This window comes from Manis javanica, chromosome 2 (genome assembly GCF_040802235.1).
Source record: "Manis javanica isolate MJ-LG chromosome 2, MJ_LKY, whole genome shotgun sequence".
In the NCBI taxonomy this organism is placed as follows: domain Eukaryota; kingdom Metazoa; phylum Chordata; class Mammalia; order Pholidota; family Manidae; genus Manis; species Manis javanica.
In genome coordinates this window covers 201,117,980-201,137,669 of record NC_133157.1, presented here as the reverse complement: position 1 = coordinate 201,137,669, position 19,690 = coordinate 201,117,980, and the positions used below count along the sequence as shown (strand labels likewise).

The window sequence follows — 19,690 nt, the reverse complement described above, 5'->3', positions numbered from 1 at the left end:
GAACAGAGGAAAAGAGGAAAGTATCAAGAAATTACAAACTGGCTCATAATCAAATTTCAAACTTGATAATTCCCAAGAAAAAACTATTCTACATAGGGCTAAACAAATTACACGCTGATAGCATGCTGTTTTTAGAGCCCTCTGACTTTATCTCCTGTTCTATTACCAACTCCACTGTTACTAATGGATTTTCTTGTGGAACTCAATATTTGGCCGTGTCAGGGAGAAACTGGCTGCAGCATCAGAAATTCCCTTAAAGGCAAATAACACCCATGTCTACCCAGGGGCCTCAAACACAGGCGACTGCCTTCCAAACTGGTCCCAAAGCAGCTGTAGAGGGTCTTAGACAAGGAGTCATAGTCTCTCGTGGTGAAGTCTCTCCATTTCTACAATCCCTGCAGAAAGTTCCACAGTTCATTGATGACCTTACCACCAGAATGTTTCCAAATAAGACAACTGAATTTTAAGATTGCTGCCATTCACACTATACAAATCCAAAACAGTAGCAAAGGCATCTGGGAGCTCATCAGCAATGCAGAAACACAGGCCCCACCAAAGAGATAATAAATTAGAATCTCCATTTTAAACAAGAGCCCCAGGTGATGTGTACATGTTAAAATTGAGAAGCACAGCTTACGAATGCTTGAGATCTTTAAGTATCAGGTACCACATAGGAATGCTGTGTCCATATTATGACATTAACTCAAGTACAGGGTCTGTGCCTTTCAGTTATTTAATAAATCCATTAACTACTGATCTTTTAAAATGTGTCTTTAAACTCTTTAAGCACTCCTAGCAATACAAAAAAAAAAAAAAGAAAGAAAGAATCAAGATATGATCCTTGTTGAAAGTATACTTACAATTTTGTTGGAGAAAGAAAATATATATTCTCAGAGTGCTCTGAATTTCACAGAAGTCAATCAGACCCTGTCACTGCCTGCATAAAACAATCAGGTCCCCCAGTGCCAACTAGATGAAGTCTACACTCCAGCAGAGCTTAAGAAGCCTTTTCAGAGCTTGGAGAACATCTTCCTCCCCAGCCTTCTCCACAGCCACCATCTCTCCGTGCTGCTTTGCTCCGGAACACTGAACTTGAAGGCCCTTGAATGTGCAACCTCATTCCCATCTCCAGGCCTTGCACTTGCAGAATGACTCGGCCCCTTTTGCCCTTCTCCCCTCTTACGTTAGTTTCATTAATTCAGACTTTCCTCAGGGAGGTTTTCTTTGGCTTCAAATTTGAGGGAAGTGTTGCCCCTCTGGTGTGTTCTCATTGCAAATTCTGTTTATGGCTGTCTCCTAGGCACAAAGACATCCAGAAAATGTCTGGTCAAAAGAAATGAAAGTGGAGTATGAAACAGCTGTCAATCAGTGACACACGCTGTAGCATCACAGTCTCCACTTCAGTCACAGGTAGGAACCCTACCTCGGATGTAAGCACCCTAACATTTCTCAGGCTTCTCTCTTGGATTATCTGACCTGCTGGCCAAGTCCCTCGGCAGCTGGAGGCTCAGGCCTGTGTTTAGGATGCATCTCCTTCTCTACCTCCTTCATCTGGAAGACCCCTAAACATCCTGTATGTCTCATCTCAAATGCTACCTCTCCTAGGAAGCTTCCCCTCCTTCCCAAAATTGAGTTGTCCCTTCCCATTTCTCTTTCAACCTCTCTTTGTACCTATCTCTAAGATCTTGTCTGGGACTGTGTATCTTGAATTTCCTGTCTCTCCCAACTGACTATCAGTTTTGCTAGAGCAGAGACTTGTCTTCTAATTCAGGAATAAGGCTTGTTGTGTTTTATTCATGTTTGTATTCTCAGTGTTCTGCACATGTGTTGCACAAAGTAGACCAGTGCTTCCCAACCCCTACTAATTAATCACCAGAATCAATCATAATTCACTTACAATTCCATGTGCCTGCGCTTCATCCCTAAAGATCCTGCTTCCATCATCTAGGTTTAGACTCCAGGTATCTGTATTTTTCATATGCTCTCCAGATAATTCTGACTGCATCCACGATATAGGAACTCTATAGCAGGTCCTTCATAAAGTTTGTTAGGGAAGGAATTATCCACCCTCTACCCCTGGGCACCCATTGCTTTTCCAGATAAACCTGAGGTACCTCCTTGATTTACTCTGTTTGCCTGGATTGCTTTGGTCCTTTCTGGCTATACCTTATACCTGTGCACAGTCCGGCATCACTACAATGATAGGAATCAGCATGCAAACTATGGGCTCAACTGTGTGTGGCCGTCTCTGTGTAATAGGAGGCAGAGAAGAGCACGATGAATGTGTAACTGGAGTAGAACAATGGCAGAGTCCTTTCAGGCAGACTTTAACTTCTCTCAGCCAAATTTCCTGAGATATCATACCCATACCTCTACAACATTATCCCTGAACTTGTGGAGTGATGTATCTGTGCTCCAACTAGACTGACTCCAGCTGGACTTCTTAAAGGCAGGGCTGTTCTCTCTGGAGCTGTAATCTCAAATTCTAGCCCTGGGCGGACCATATAACTACTCAATAAATGTTTGATGACTCACCGATTCTATTCAGACTGACTGTATGAATGAATAAGTAAGTGAATGAGAGGATTTGGACAGTTGGAAAGGAGGAAGAAAAGCATTCTTGTAGGGGTGAGTTTAGGAAACAAGTCTAGAGAAGAGAGTGAGCTTGGTATATGCACAAGACAACAAGATGAGTTTGGGAAGATAGCTGCTCATTTCTAGAGAGAGTGGCAGGCCTTTGTGGTTCCTTCTCATGGGATTTCCAACAATGGATCGCTGCCCTGTGCAGGAAGATGTCTTTGGAGTCAGGACAGAGTTAGTCCTAGCCCTACCACAGAATTACTGGGTTAGTGACAATAAAGTGAAGAAAGAAATGAAAGGGGATATGTATTCAGGATCTCTTTTGTCCGAGGTGCTTTGCCTATGCTATGTCCCTGTACTACACCTTTTCCTGCTAGTACTGCCACTTTCCTGTGATGGAAAATAAAGTAAGAGGGTTCAAATGACTCTTACAACTTGTACTTTACCCTGCATGCTTTGCTGCTTCCATTTACTTAAGTTATCAGAGCCTCAGTTTCTGTATTTGAAAGAGAATGGATTGTGCTAGATTATGTCTTAAGCCTTTTTAGTTCCAAAATCAATGGGTTCATCTTTACAGTGGGGGTTTTCAACCTTAAGGCAACTTCCTTTGGAGCCAGTCTATTACTTAGTGCAGTCCTATGCACCACTCAATAATTGCTTACTGAATGTAAGAATTGAATTTAATCACTTGGGCAGCTCTGGTAGATAGACAGTATGGCATTTTGCTATAGTTAAAAAGGGTTGCTTATAGTCCCGGAACAAACCTTGCATACTGCTATTTCTTTACTTTTACCAGGATTTGTTTTCCACTTACCAAAATTCTGCTCTGCTTTCAAAGTCTAGTCAATCATCCTCCTCTATGCAGACCTCCCTGGCTGCCAATGAACCAATCAGTAGGTAAGGAGGATGGGATTATTCAAGTTGATTGAGGGATGGAGTCAGTCCCATCTAAACCTTAGGCTGCTACATAATGAGAGAAGACTAGAATGGATGATGGGCAGCAACGCAGGGGCTAATATATTTCCTCATGGGAAGTGAGAGAAACAATAGTCCAAAATTGCTTCAAAATACCCCCTTACAGACTTAGAAATAAAATGATTATTTCTAGTTTTAAAATCTTCATCACCTCTAGCCTTTATGATTCTTCATAGATTTTTTCCATAGTCAGCCTCTGATCTGCTGTCACATACCATTTAATCTGCATGCACCCAACTCTCTCTCACGGAAGATGTCCCTTAGCCTGGGATAGTGGTGGAAGATTACTGAAGAACACTGACCTTTTCCATTACATCTCTGACCGAGGACATCATGAAGCCCCTAAGTCACTATCCATGCCTGCAGAGCCACTGCCTTAGGGAAACATTTCTTCAGTGTAACACATCTTTGTGTACTCTTAGTAAAACAAGATGGAATTAGCATTATGTAGCCACAACCACAAAATGAAAGTGCTTACTCTCATACACACACACTTTATGATCTCTGACTCCCAACATAATTACTGAGGAATATGTTAAGCACTCTGTATCACTGTGCTGTATGAATCACAGTGAACTGCTTCTACTGGGAGTTTTACAATCAGACACTAATTTTCTGTCCTTTGAAGGTTATCGTTTTTGTTTCCCTACAATGGCACAATGACAAAACGAGTCATTCAGTAAATATTTGTTGACTGAATCCAACAATCAATGGATTCATCTGTATTTTTTTCTCCTTTAATATGACTCTGAAAATGTGTCATCAATATAATAAACATATTAACTTAACACCAGAAAATCTGAGTCATAAAATGGAAGAAACCTCTCTCCTCTGTGCTTTTCTAATGCTTAGGTAGTCATACTTGCAATTCATTTGTTTTTACTTGGCTCTCTCCTCCCCTGGACGTGTGTTTTTTAGGGGAGGTGACTGTCTTACTCATCTCTGTATCATCAACATTTAGTATAGTGCCCAGCACATAATAAGTTTACTAGATGTTTATTAAATGATGAGTAAATATACTTCTAAAATGATCGCCATGCCTACATTGACTTCCTGGAGCCTCCTCATCCTTATCCTAGATTTTTTTGGAATTCTTAGCTACTTCTCTGTTGTATTTAGACAAGCAGCTTGTGGAAAAATTAAAAGGTAATCCCTCTCACAAAAAGTAGAAACTGCTGATAGAAGCTTTTTAAAAATGTTTTATAAATTGCAAATTTATAATGCTTGAAGGAACCCTACAAATCTTTCAAACATTAATAATATATTGAGAAACCTGTGTATCAATAATATGAAACTGGTATTTTTTATAAAGAATATAGATGATATATTTAAAAATGAATACTTAGAAAAAACATATGAATAATCATTATTACACAGGGAAATTAAAATGCAAGGAATCAGCGTATACACCATCTTTTATACAAGTACTGGTGGGGATTGTGGGAGTTTAACAGTTCTCATGCCCTATTGATAAGAGTGAGGACTGGTGATGTCATTCTGAGGAGCCAGCTGGTACTACTGGCATATATTCATATAACCAAAGATCTGGAGTGAAGATCCCAAAGAAATGCTCATACCATCTCCACAGGTATAGGGAGAGAATTTGGCAGGGAGTTAGAGGCAAACTGAGAGTCCATCAGCTGGAGTACAAGCAGGTAAAACATGATGCATGCACACCAGGAAATTTAATAAGACAGTAGAGCTACAAATCAGATTTTCACATAGTAATAGGATGGGTTTTAGAAACATAGTACTTAGTAAGACACATGGTAAAACACCCATCCCAGGGATGGTAACTTATAATGGATAAGAATATAGAATATAGTGGTAAATGAAAATAAATAATTTCTTAAAATATGAGGGAGCTTGCATGGCCCACAAGTGATAATGTTCCATGATCTGAGCAAACATGATCAACTCTACCTTACACTGGAGGCCCAGAAGAAAACAGGAAATGTAAAGAAAAAACAATGTTAAAACTTGCTAGTAATACAGCCAATGTAAATTAAAACCAGAAGGTCATTTTCTCACTTACCAAAATAATAGATGATTTATTTTACTTGAATCAGTAGCCTCATTCTTGTTATTCATCTAGGATAAATAAATAACAATCAGTACTGCTATTTAACTTGAGTTCTGGAAGTATAATCCAATACAGTGAAGCCAAAGAAAGAAATTAAAAGTATGAAAATTAGAAAGAAGGAATATTTATTATTTTATTGTATATTTTAAAAACCAAAGAGAATGTACAGAAAAAGATTTTCTTCCATTTTTGTTTGGTAGTTTTTCTATTATAAAGAACAAGCAAATTTGGCAAGAAGATGGGGCAAACATTTCATATCTTCAAATTAATAGCCTTCCACATAGAAACAAAAACCAGTTTATAGGCATAAAGGAAAGAGACTTAATCCACAATGGAACAAAAGAAAAAAACTAAGAGAAAGTACTTGTAGTGTTTATAATCTAGATAAAGAAAACTGTTAAGATTCTTTCAAGAGACTAAGACATTTGATCAAATGCAAGGCATACAATGATCTTGGTTGAAAATAATCTATGTCAAATTCTTTCCAAATCAATCTATAAATTTAGTGTAACTTTACTAAAAATACAAACAGGTTTATTTGGGAAACAAAAGAGGTGATTTCAAAGTCAATGTAAAAGAATAAATAAGAATATCCAGAGAATTCTAAAAAAGAAGAATATTGAAAAAGGCAAGACTTAATAGACAATAAAATATTGTATAAGGGAAAATAATTTACAAAGCATATTACAGATATGTGAATAGATCCAAAGAACAACAAAAAACCTCAAAAAATGATCCTCACTATATACAGCACTTAAGACTATTATAAAGGTGGGATTTCAAGTCAGTGAAGAACAGAAGGATTATTCAATAAATGGTTTCAGAATAACTGGATGGCCATTCAAAAGAAAGATCTAGTTGGATCAATAATATAATTTAAAAAGGAAACCATAAAAGTGAAAGAAAAAACATGGTAGCAATTTTTGATACATAATCTTTGAATGATAAAGGTCTTCCTAAAACATGACATAAAACCCAGCAGTAAGAAATAAAAAACATGAAAATTTGACAATGAACACTTTTGACATGGCAAAACTCCCAGTAACAAAAGTCAAAATTCTCAAATGTAAAATGAGAAAAGAATTTGCAATTTATATCTTAAAAAACAACTATCAATTTCCCTAATATCTCTGGAGCTTCCATAAATCATTAAGGAAAAGATCAACAATCCAACAAAAGAGGGTAATAAAAAGAAAAAAAATTAGCCCTTAAACATATACAATCATGTTTAACCTACAAGAGATAAATTCACACAAAAACTACACTGAGATAGCATTTTCACACATATTAGAAAATACTTAAAAATTTGTTAACATATGGATTGTAGAAAGTATTAGGAAATAGCCAATTTCTCATATTGCTGGTGAGAAATGTAAATTGGTAACACCTCTAGGGAAAACAATTTATCAGTAGCTATCAAAATTACAATTGCATGCAGTTTAAACAGAAATACCATACCAAGTCCACATGTTCCTCCTGTATACAAATTCACCTGCACACAGGTACATCCAGTGTTGCCCTATTTGTTAGAGCAAAAGATTAAAAACAATATTGCTTCCAATTCTCCACTAAATCATTATTATTTTTTTTCCTTTGCTGCCTTGGACATAGTAACAATAGAAACTTATTTTCAAGTTGGTCTCTGAAATTCTGGGACCCCTGTGGATATGTCTTTTTTTTTTTTTTTTTTGGTTTCTAATAATTTTTCTCAGGTTGTCATGTCTCCTCCCGTGTTGTTTGTTTGCTTTGGCTGGTTTTAGCGGTGGGGACTTTGTATCTGTAAAATTGTTTCTAAAAATAATCTGAAGCCAAGCTTGTTGTTAAGAGAAGGTTTACCTTTGCTTCAGCCAAGAGCTATTAACAATGTTGGATCATCTCAATTCACTTTCAGGAATTAAGAGGATGTGGCCAGTTCCTTATGAGGTTTGTCACTTGAGATTAATTCTCACTCCCAGGCTGTCTCACTCCCATCCCTGGAGTGCTGTCCCAAAGCCGAGGGACTGACCCGGGCTCTGCTGCCTTGGAGGGGCCCAGACTCCTCTTGGCCCCACGAGATTGTCCCAAAGTCCTCAGCATTCTCACTGAGCAGGTGTAAAGCAGCCTCAAATGCTGGGCTCTTAGTTGTGAGTATCCATTCCCCTCAGCAACTGACCAAGTAATTCCTCAGAACTCTTTTCTTAGCTCTCTGCTATCTTCAGGCAGGCATCTTAACAAAACAAAACAAAATGAAAAGCACTTACTAGCTTTTTGGGTTGTCCAAAAGGGAATTTGGTCCATATTATCTGCCCATTGTGACCAGGAACAAAATTTTCAAAACTCTTACATGTCCAGCCATAAATACATTGTGGTACTTTATACAACAGAATAAATTATGGCATATTTATGGTTAAATAACAAAAATGTTAAATAATTTTGGTACATTTATACAATAAAATATTATTCAGCCAGAGAGAGGATATTCTTTAGGTGCTGATATAGAAAGTCTTCAAAATATATTGTTTAGTGAAAAAGCAAGATGCAGAAGAATGGACATGGTATGTGACCATTAAGACAAAATGTCTCAAGAAGGATTCAAAATAATTTAATACTTGGATTGTTTGGGGCTTGGGAAATTGTACAGTCAAGGCATAAAATGAGAATTCTTCACTGTTCATCATTTTGTACATTTGGATTTTGAAACAGGTAATATATTATCTGCTCTATACAAAAGCAAATAAAATGATAAAAGATAAATATGGGGAAAGCTATGTGTATAGACATGTTCATTACTGCAGTATTTATAATAGCAAACAATTAAAAGCAACCTAAATGATCAACTGTAAAGAAATAATTATGCCAGGGGCAAATGATGGCATATTCTGTGATGGTCTTAAAAATAAATATGAATGTTATGTAGAAACATGGATACACTACTTTCCTATTGCTGTGTAATAAATTAACACCAACTCAGCAGTTTAAAACATCACATATTTGCACAGTGCTGAGATCAGAAGTCTCACATGGTGTAACCGGGCTCTGTGCTTCAGGTCTCATGAGGCTGAAATCAAGTTGTCACCTAGGTTGAATTCTCACCTTAAAATTCTGCCTAACTCAATGGAAAATGCATATTATTAAAGAAAGAAAATAGCAGTGGCCCTAAAATGTATATAAAGATATTCAATCTTACTAGTAAAAGGAATTATCTTGAGGTATCCTTTTCATCTGTCAAAGTTTTAAAAATTTGATCACACTGGATTCTCAAGGCTGTGTAAAGATAGTGTCTTTCCTACATTATTCAAACTTTAATTAAAATATTGTATATAGCAATGTATATTAACTATGGTAGCAACCAGGCATTAATAGGTGTATGTGAAAGAGATAAGGAGGGTACAAAAATGCTAAGAGTCTGGTGAAGGGGGGAACCTAGTAAACATAATGTTCCTCATGTAATTGTAGATTAATGATACAAAAAAATGCTGAGTCATATAAAAGAATGTGTCACTTCATTTTTCATTAATTTCAAGATTTTTAAGAAAGATTACTATTTCACTGTTTCATCAAAATTACATTTAAAGGGGAAGAACTGATTTTTTTTTTTACCACACCAGAAAGAAATCAGTAAATGTATCACAATGCTCCAAATCATTGTTATTGCTGGTGTGGCTGAGATTAAAACACAGGGCCCCTGGTCCTTTATGGATCAAGCTGTCCAGTCTCTTGTTGGAAAACTCCAGGCATATGGGAGCATGACAATTATGGGGAGCCTGTTATTTACTGAATGCTCACTGCTTGCTAGGTGCATTTGAAGTATAGTTAAGCTCACAACAATCCTGTAGGATAAGTATTATTTCATATCCTCCCTGGATTTTTATTCTCAGCTCTGCTCTACTGAAACTGAGAGACCGAGCAAGGATTCTACGTTTTCTTGCTCAGTTTCCCCTTTTGCTAAATGGAACAAGAATCACACCTATGAAGTCAATATCGTTGGTGTTCTGCCTACATCCTTCAGACTTAACCACACCCATGCCTGCTCTGCCCAACTTCTAACTGCCCAGCTGGCACCTTTGACCTGCCTCAGGTTTTCTCTGACCAGGAAACCCTTTCTGTTCACATGTGGGACGGGCTGGCAGTTTTGTGGGAATTAACGCCACCTAGCTTCCTCCATGGGCCTTCAAGTAAAAATGACTGAGGAATGCATGGTAATCACTGAGCTACCTCATCCCCTGAGCAAAATAACCAAGGTGTTTGTTCTATATAACCTCCCCTTGTTCCCCAGAAGGATTAAATTTTATTTACCCTCAGGAGGAATGCCCTTGACAATTTAATTTTTTTAAAAGAACATTTAACGTGAGATCTACCTTTTTAACAAAATTTTAAGTGTGCAATACAGTCCTGTTAACTGCAGGCACAATGTACAGCAGATCTGTGGGACTGACTCATCTTGTGTAACTGAACCTTCATACCCATTGGACAACTATCCCCAGCTACCCCCTCCCCTAAACCCACTGTTCTACTCTGCCTCTATGCACTTGGCTATTTTAGATATCTAATATAAGTTGAATCATGAAGTATTTGTCTGTCTGTGACTGTCCTATGTCATTTAGCATAACATCCTCCGGTTCATCTATGTCTTCCTTTGTGTTTCACTGATTTTTTTTCATTGATACGCTTTGATTCCTTTATCTTTTTCTTTTGTGTATCTTCTCTAGGTATTTTCTTTGTGGTTACCATGGAGCTTACATAAAATATCTTTTAATAGTCTCTTAAACTGATAACTGGACTTTAAACACATACAAAAACTCAATACTTTTAGTTTCTGTCTTAGAGCACAAACAGGATCTGGCACACATCCCATTGATGTCACATGAACATATTTAAAAATATGTATCCAGTAGCATGTTTTTTTATTTCTAGCTATTTATAAAATCTTTGTATTTTAACTGTTATACTAGAATTAAAAGTGATTTACCCACCACCAGCACAGAATCACACCATCACAGTATTATGCTGTATTTGTCTATATATTTACCAGCGATTTTTGCACTTTCAGATGCTTTCATATTGCTCAGTAAAGTCCTCTTGTTTCAACTTGAAGAACTCCCTTGAACATGTCTTATAAAGCGTATATGTGATGATGACCTCTCTCAGCTTTTGTTTGCCTGGAAAAGACTTTCTCCCTCCTTCCTTTTTGAAGGGCTATCGTATTCCTGGTTGGCAAGATTTGTCCTTTCAGGATCTTGAATATATTGCCCCACTCCCTTCTGGCCTACAAAGTTTCTGCTGAAAAATCTAGTGGTAGTTTAATGGATTCCTTCCTTCTCATGGCAAGTATTTTTTTCCTGCTGGTTTCAAAATTCTTTGTCTTAGACTTTTAGTCAGTTTGATTACAATGTGTCTCAGTATGGATTTCTTTGGGTTCATTTTACTTGGGACCTGTTGGGTCTCAGGCTGGCCAGAGATTTTGGTGGCCTTTCCAGTCTTCCTGCTAGTCGCACTCCCTTTCTTTGTCCTTAGTGGCGCATAGGCATCAAGAGCATGTCAAATCCCATCAGTGTTCCAAGATGAGAAGACGGAAGCCAGCCTCCAGAAGAGCTGGATCACTGGATGTTCTGTGCAGGGAGAAGCTGGAAGCTGGGGTTCTTTGCCCATTTGTCCTGTTCTGCGTTGGAAGGAGTTACAGCAGCTATGAGTTCAAAGTGTCATCTTTGTTCTCACTTGCTCCCAGGCAGAAAGAGTGTGCCAGATCCTGTTTTTGCTCTAAGACAGAAAGACAGAAGTCAGCCCTGTGGCTTGTCTCCAGAAAGGTTAGGGCACTGAGGGTGTGAACCAACTCTTTCCTTCCATATCAAGAGACCAGGAGCTCATGCTTTCCTCTGCTCACTCTATGCCGATATGGGTGAGGGCGATGGTAATGCCAACCTAAACCACCATCTCTGTTCTCACTGGTACTGAGGTGGCTAGAGTATGCCAGGTCCCATTAGCGCTCTGGGACAGGCAAGATAGCAGCTACCCTTTTAGGAAGCCTCTGGAAAAGTTGGGGAATTGGATGTATGGTCCAATGCTTCCTCTTTCCTGACAGAGGCTAGGATCTGGGGGATTTCCTCTTGGTCATACGGTGTTGTGCTGGGGGTAGGGACTGTAGTGAGAGGTGCCTTAAATTCCCCTACTGACTTCAATGTGGCTAGTTCTATGCTTTCCTAGGGTCCACAAGCCTCTTAACTAGTTTCTGAATTTCTTACAAAGGAAATTTGTCCATGTTTTGCTGTTGAACTTGTCTGTTTGTGGGGGCGTGAAGAGTCTGGGGCTTTCTATTCTGCCATCTCACTGACGTCACTCTGATAATACACTTTTACTTTTTTTCCCCATATATCTTTGTCTCAGAAATTCTGGGCACAGAGATTAAGATTTATTGTGATGATTAAAATTGATTATGAATATAAAGCACTCAACTCAACACAATGTAGACCTCAACAAAGGTCGGTTTTTTGCTCTTACTGCTTTTGTTTTATAAATAAAAGAACAGAGGCTCAAAGGGATTAAGTGTAACATTAGCAGAAGTGAAATAAGCAGTGTAAAAGAGTGTTCCCTCACTGCATCACCCATGGGTGTTACTAGACAACCAAACTTCCCCAATAGTTGACCCAGGAAAAGACACCAGAAACTCTAGGAACAATGCTTATGCTCCCTTAGTCTTGCAACCATTTTACTATTTAATGGTGTTTCCATAAGAGCAAAAGCAAGATAAGGTAAAGTAAAAATTTAGTAGTTTATTAGTTATGTTAGTGGTAGGGCTGAGGAGAATTCAAACAAAGGTTTGGCGATTATCTGATGGTATTATTTGTCTATTGCTGCCTTACAAATTATCACACGTCTAGCAGTTTAAGACCATAAATACTTATTATCTCATAGTTTCTGTGGGTCAGGAGTTCAGGCATAGCTTGGCTGGATTGTCTGTTTCAGAATCTGTTATTTCATGGTCTATTCAGCTGGCTATTGGCTAGAAGTGTACCTCAGTTTCTTGCCATGTGTACCTTCCCAACATGGCAATATACAAATTGAGAAGGCATTAGTTTCCATCTGCTGGCAAGATGGAAGTCACAATTTTATGTAACCTAATTACCGAGGTGACATCCCATTATTTTTTCATGTTCTAATGTTTAGAAGCAAGTCACTGGGCAAGGACACATTCAATGGGAAGGGACTGCATGAAAAGGTGAACACCAGTGGCAGGAATCACTGGGAGAATATGCATGTCACACTAGTCAACTCTAGATCATCCTGGTAGGAAAGAAAGGCTGGCTGAACAGAAAACATTTCTTTTTGATTCCTTGATATACTGTTGGAACAGGAGGTCTCCCTCATGAAATTAGCTTCTACTTAAGCAAATATATTCTGAGAGTGTAAGTTGGCTCTAAAACTTTATGGGTAACAAAAAGAGGACAAGAAGAAGATCAAAGTTATCCATGACTAGTTGAATTGTGTAACTACATAATATTGGGAGATCATAGTCAATAGTGGTGGACCAATCCGGATAATGGATATTGATACACTCATATGCATTGAGCATACTCTTTTGCATATAGTAGGGGCTTAATACCTATTTGGAAAAATACCTCAAATAGAATTAGACTTAAATGTGTAGATTTCAATTACCTTCGCTGATGCTATTCATGCTTTAACTTTTACCAATAGCCATTCTGCTTCTGCTTCCAAATGTAATGAAGAATTTGTTCCTTAAAGCAGAAATAAAATTGACTATAAAAAATCAGAGTCCATGCCATTATTACTTACTCCTAACAGAGCCGTGCTTATAAACTGCAAAGGGCTGCCTTCTCTCTAATCTGAGGGGATGTTCCAGCCCACCAAATGAAAAATAAAGCCATATTCCACAGCAGCCAAGGAGTTAAGAAGCCTGATATGAAATTGTGCCTCCTTCATTAACTGCAATGCATGGCTGAGATCATTCAAAGTACTGTCTAGAAATCCTCTATGAAAACAATCATAGTGGGGGTTGGGAGTTTATGCCTTTTGACCAGGCCCACAACCCACATCTGCCACAGAGAATTTTAATTGATATTATTCTAGAGAGGAGTTCCTATGGTAGTATTAAATCAGAAAAAAAGCAATTCTACACTATATTATTCATCATTCTAGCATACATGAAAATAGAATGGACTTAGAGTAGAAAATTACTTTCTAGCAGGGCTTCTTTATAACTCATGGTTTGGGCCCAATATTACAAAAAATATGTGTGACAAATGAATAAAAATTTTATTTCTAAATCACTTTTTCTATAGTACAAATAAGGTAACTGGTTTTTCCTTGTACTGTCTATGGTTCCAAAGCATTGCTCTGATTTTCATAAGATCAGGATAATACTGATCAAGCCTACTGAGGATATATACAAATATAAATAAAATCCTACCTAAAGTTTTAACTAGTTCCATTATATATCACGCATCATACATATGTCCCTGTGATCTGCTTCCTACTTTGTCTTTAAGTTTTTATTGTGTCTTTCCAGGCAAAGTGGGGAGCTGTAACTGGCCCTGAGTCAAGAATGCAATTATTTAAGCATGTAGGATGTTTTTTCTTAGAATTCACCAGAGGAATACTTTTGCCAATAAAGGTAGGAGGCCACTTACATTTTTAAGAATGCAAGAGGAAAGGCAGGGGAATTCGACATTTATTAGACATCTAAGAAGCCAAACATTTTTTAATATATGTTCTCCCACTGAATCATCAGTCCTACAAATATTGTTACTCCAATTTGATAAGTGAGAAGACAAACTGAGAAACCATGGAAGGGAAAAAAACTAACATTTGTTGAGAGTGAATTCTTACCTGAGGTGCGCTTCATGTTTATAAGTTCATCTAAATTTTGTATATACATCCCCATGTTATAGTTAAAGAAACTTAGACCTAGCAATATCAAATAATTCACACAGTATTATATACCTAGTAATCAATTAAGTTGAATTGGAGCCTTGATTCCTTGTATTTTTCCCAAATATATCACAGTACTTCAGCATAAAATCCTTTAGATGTAGCCTCTAGCAGAGGTACTGAAGAATTCAGATGGCTTCCTGTCAGCTTAAGAGGGAAAGGCTACTACTTAAAAAACTGTTGGGTTCCCCAGCAGGGAAGGGCATCTGGGAATATTTCCAAAAATTAAATGTATCCATAATTAAATAAATAAAATTAATAAAAATAAATATTAGAGACATCTTCCTTTACTCAGCTGTATATTCTAGTACAGGGCCAATCACCAAATCCACTCTAATATAATTTCTTTTATCTTTTTTTCGGACTAAAATTATTGAACATTTATTGCTTCATTATAGTTTCTTTTTAACTCAACTATCTCTTGTTCTAGATTAGGAGTTGCTTGAGAGCAGAAACCTTAATATATTCTAGGTATCTAATACCTGGCATTTAGCAGGTGCTCAATAAAAAGTGAAAGGATGAATGACTGAATAGATGAATGAATGAATGAACAAACACATGAAACAGCAGGGCACCAAGCCAAGCTCATTACTTATTCTTGGCACATTTAAGAATACTCTAGAATATGGCACTCACACTGAAGGTGATTTGATGCTCCCAGGCTGCCTCGAGTTGTAGATTTAACTTGACAGGTATGCAGCTAAGATTCAGCTCAATTGAATGTTGCCCACCTCTGTCCCACCACTACTCAAGATGTGAAGATTTTGACCTCTACTAACTGGGAGACTAAGGTCACTCTGATTCTCTAGGGTGGACTTTCCCCCAATTCATTCCTCTGTTCCAAATATACATTTCATTTTGATGTTTGTACAAATGTTAAATGTAGGCCTTCCTTCAGCTCACTACAATGCCCATAGATGACATGTGGTGGTTAAGAACATGAATTTTGGGTGAGACTAGTAGAGTCCAGCCAGACTGCCATTTATGTATTAACATTTGACCTTCAAAAAACTACTTCATATGTCTAAGATTCAGCTTCTCACATGTGAGGATAATAGAAGTACCTCTCAGAGAATTATTGTGGAAATTGTATTAGTTGATGAACCAAACATAGTGAGCATGGCTCCTAATGTTATATTTTTAATAATAGAATGAGAATGAGAAAATGTCTCTTCATTTTATAATTACTTATTAATTAAAACCAAGAGAAAAGAGATATTCCCTCTGTCTTCCTACAAAAGTATCAATTGAATTGCCTGGTTTCAAAGACAGGAATACTGTGGCTTGGCCCAGTTTGGATCTGGCTCCCATCCTGGTGATGTGGATGGGGTGTTTTGGTGATCAGCTGGGTCAGGTAACCTCCTCAAGGGTCCAGAATGGGTGACGGGATGAGGAGGGAGCACTGTCTTATCCAAACCACGTGGCCGGAGAGTGAAAGAGGAGACACTCACTAAAGGAAAATCGAAGTGCTGTCACCAGAAAACTTTAAAAGCTGCCATGCACCCTAAAGGAAAAAACAAACTGGGGTAACCAACATAGGACAATGTTACTGACCATAAGAGATGAAAGTGCCCCCAAATTCTTGCTTTCTCCCGTTCAAAACCAAAATATTAAGATATAAAAGAGAAACAGGCCAATGCAAGACCTATTCTGATTTAATTGCAACCACAGAGGAATTATTGGGTCTAAGTATTGTCAGTGAAATAGACATGAACAGATACCCAAGAAGGTTAATCAGAGTTTTCTTAGCCAATTTGGCTAAGAGAGAATGCCCTTGCAGGAATTCTTTCTACCCTCTCTCATAAATTACCCAGATGCTTACTGCAAACTTTCCACTTTGCTTACAGAGACACAACCTTGAGAGGCATAGCTCCCAAAGTGTAAACTACTCACTTACCCCTAGGGAAAGCATGCAAATAAAAGGAAATAAATTATGCAAATAAAATGATTGATTTTCCTGTGCCTGTCTGTCCTTGTTATATGTAATAAGACCTCTTGTATTCCCTTGTCTCAGGAAAGAATAAATAAAAATAAAATTCACAGAGACATAAATTGCCAATAGTTCCTAGTGTAGCTTTGTTCCAGAAGCCTTTGTAAAAGTCTATTGCTGGCAAGCTCCAAGTATTACCTCAACCAAGCCTTTTGTCCTAGAGTCATTTACCCATGAGTGTGTGTGTTGGTGTTTTGAGTGTCTATTTGTGTGTCCTTTATTCTCTCATCATAAGAAATTCTGTCTGTGATCATCTGCCACCCAAGCTATCAAATATGGAGGAATGGATGCCACACTTAAGACAACGTAACTTTGTCTCTTAAATAGAATGTCAGATATATAAGCAATTTTTAAAAGTGTTCATTCACACGGAAAGTAAAATAAGCAAATATAGAAGGTAATTTAATTGTGGAGATCACAGAAAGTTTCTTTTCTTTTTTTTTTGTATGAAATACACATTTTCAGGTTACAAATTAGAAGAAAATTCTAGGAAGATATTGGAAAGAATATTAAAAAAGGATATGAAATATGAAAATCTCAAGTAATAAATAATGAACACAATTAAATGAATGGCCTGCCAGTTTGTCAAACTCTAAGCCAAGCACTATATTTTAGGATTTAAAATGACTATGGAAACCAGAGAAACTGATACTAAGGCACACATATAAGAAATCTCACTTAATTCTGTTGTGTTCTTAAAGTATGGATATTTGAGTAGGCAGGGCATCAGATAAGTACACTGAAACATAACTTTTATTTATTACCACTGGGACTAAATAAGCTCTGGAGGAGTACATGATAAGAACTGAAAACCTGTTGCTAATTAGAGATGTTCCATGTTCTGGGTTAAGTCTATTTTTACTGGAGGTTCTACCAGCTCAGAGCCAACATTACTTCCAAGATGGATCAAATCAAACAATGTATCATTAAATGAAAATATCACTGGATATCATATACTACCTTTGGAAAATGTTTCATGAAAATACACCTCAATCATTTAACTTGACAGGCCAAGTCCATTATTAAAGCAAAGTGTATCTATATCTTTCAACAAATCTTGACTCATATTTGGTAGCATTAGATTCATGCATGCTGATAGCTTCCTTCTAGTTCTCAAAGAGAATACTGTCACCATGTGGTTTCTATAGTGGAAAGGCTTTTATCATTGGATTGCAAGTGGCCTGCTTCCTTAAAATCTGATCTTATTCATTTCTTAAAGTCTCAGTTAATATAATATAATAATATATAGTTAATTAATATATCATATATTATTTTAAAATTTAATATAATTAAATATTATATATATTGTGATATAATATTACATATTTTATTATCTTTATGTAAGTGCTTATATGCCATTATGGGATAGAATGTCAATAGAGTTGAAAAAGAGTTCTCACTAAAATTGAGTCTAATTTAGTTAGATTAGACACTGCACTCTTAATAAATCCCCATTCACCTGTACTATATTTTAAAAGTCAATTACTTGTAAATCTACCTTGGTTATTGCCTTCTCTGAAGGGACTCCCATGACCATGATCTTTACCACCAGAAAAAAAAGCTATTTAAAAAAACATCTCCAGTATTTTGTACAATGAGACAAAGTGCCAGTGAACATGTACTTAGATAATCATTCTTTTGTGCACACCTGCTTGGACAAATTCTTAGATTGTACTTGTCACACTGTGTTGTAGCTGTTTCTTTAGTGTTACTCAACACAATGAGACTGACCTACCTGGGTGCAAAGCCATGCTATATTCATTTTTGTACCCAGTGGAAGCTTCTGCCTTACCCTGGCCACCTTTACTGAGCCAACGCCCTTATCTCTGAGCTACTGTAAGTCTTGGCTGTTAATGGTCCATATTTATCTTTCTCCAGAGAATTGTCTTGGGCCAATAGGAGCCCAGAAATGCCTAGGAGGAAAGCCCTCATTAACTGACTGGATGATTCAAGAGCATACAGGCACAGCTTCGTGACTCAAGGTGGGACGAGTCAGTGGTATTCTTCATACTCCAGAGCGTCCCTGGAAATCAGCCTGAGGCCAGATTTAGCTGAACCTACATCTCTGCTTGGCTTCTTCCCTATCCTAATTTGCTTCCCCCACTTCCTTCTAGGTTTCTTCTGGAAACACTCCATCAATGAATTACTTGCACAACGACCTCCATCGTAGGTTGTGCTTCTGGGAAATCTGACCTAAGATATAGCTCTAAGTGTCTGGGACAAACTGTCCTTTTCTCCAGTTGAATGCTGTGATGCATAAGAACAAAAATGTTAACTTATTTATCTTTTTATATCTGATATCTAATTAAGTGCCTGGCAGATAGTAAATAAGTAAACACTCAAAAAAATTGTAAATTTGAATTTATTTGTGAGTATATTTACCTCATTCCTTATTCTCACCTTGCAACTGATTCAATATTGAAGGCCAACTTTCTTGAGAAGTTGTGTTCTCCTCTCCTGCCACCCCACACCCACCCATTTAGGAATGGATAAATCCCAGGAAAAGAACGAGATGGGTCTAAGGATTATTATCATCATTATTATTTAATAACAACCCTTCTCTAAGTACAAATGAATATGAACTGTTGGTAGAAGTAGTATGCTCTGAAGTAAGGGGGGATGGAGAGCCCCTCCTCCAGATCCTATCCCTGAAGTATTGCAGATAAGTAAACAGTGGTACCTCATCAACTGAAAATAGTCATTAACAGTAGCATATATCAAAACAGAATTTCCTTTTTCAGGTTCCTCTGAGAATATTTTCCATTCCTTATTTTCATCTTCCTCCCTAATCAGCATTAGGTTGGTAAATAGCAAGCCAGCTCTAGGAAATAAAGATGGGGAGTTCAGTTGCAGAACACTGTACCACCAGAGTTTAAAACAAATGTGGGGCTCAAGTCTCTGTTGTATCCCTTGCAAGTGATCCTATTTCTCTTCACTGTGGAAGACAGATCAGATTCCAACAAATGAATTAACAAGTTCAAGTAGAAGCACAAACCTCCTAATTAATCAAAAGCATTGAATATATCTAAATTAATGTGAAGACACAAGTTTCTCCATCAGTGTTTCTAGTCCAGTCTCTGTTTCCCTGGGTAGAAAAAGGAACCAAACGCTTAAGGTTCTAATTAGAATTCCTGTTA

At 37.4% G+C, this 19,690-nt stretch overlaps 1 long non-coding RNA gene across 10 annotated transcripts in view; it reads right to left on the bottom strand.

Annotated features, from left to right (window-relative positions):
• LOC118971023 (uncharacterized) overlaps positions 1-19,690 on the bottom strand; it is a 64,594-nt gene that overhangs the window by 21,335 nt on the left and 23,569 nt on the right. For 3 of the 10 annotated variants that reach the window (XR_012128380.1, XR_012128383.1, XR_012128379.1), the window contains exons 5-7: positions 13,271-13,350; positions 7,097-11,374; positions 5,591-5,646 (exon numbers count right to left, since the gene is read on the bottom strand). This is a non-coding gene — a long non-coding RNA (uncharacterized lncRNA). The other 7 variants (XR_012128378.1, XR_012128375.1, XR_012128377.1 and 4 more) reach the window with 6 other exon arrangements.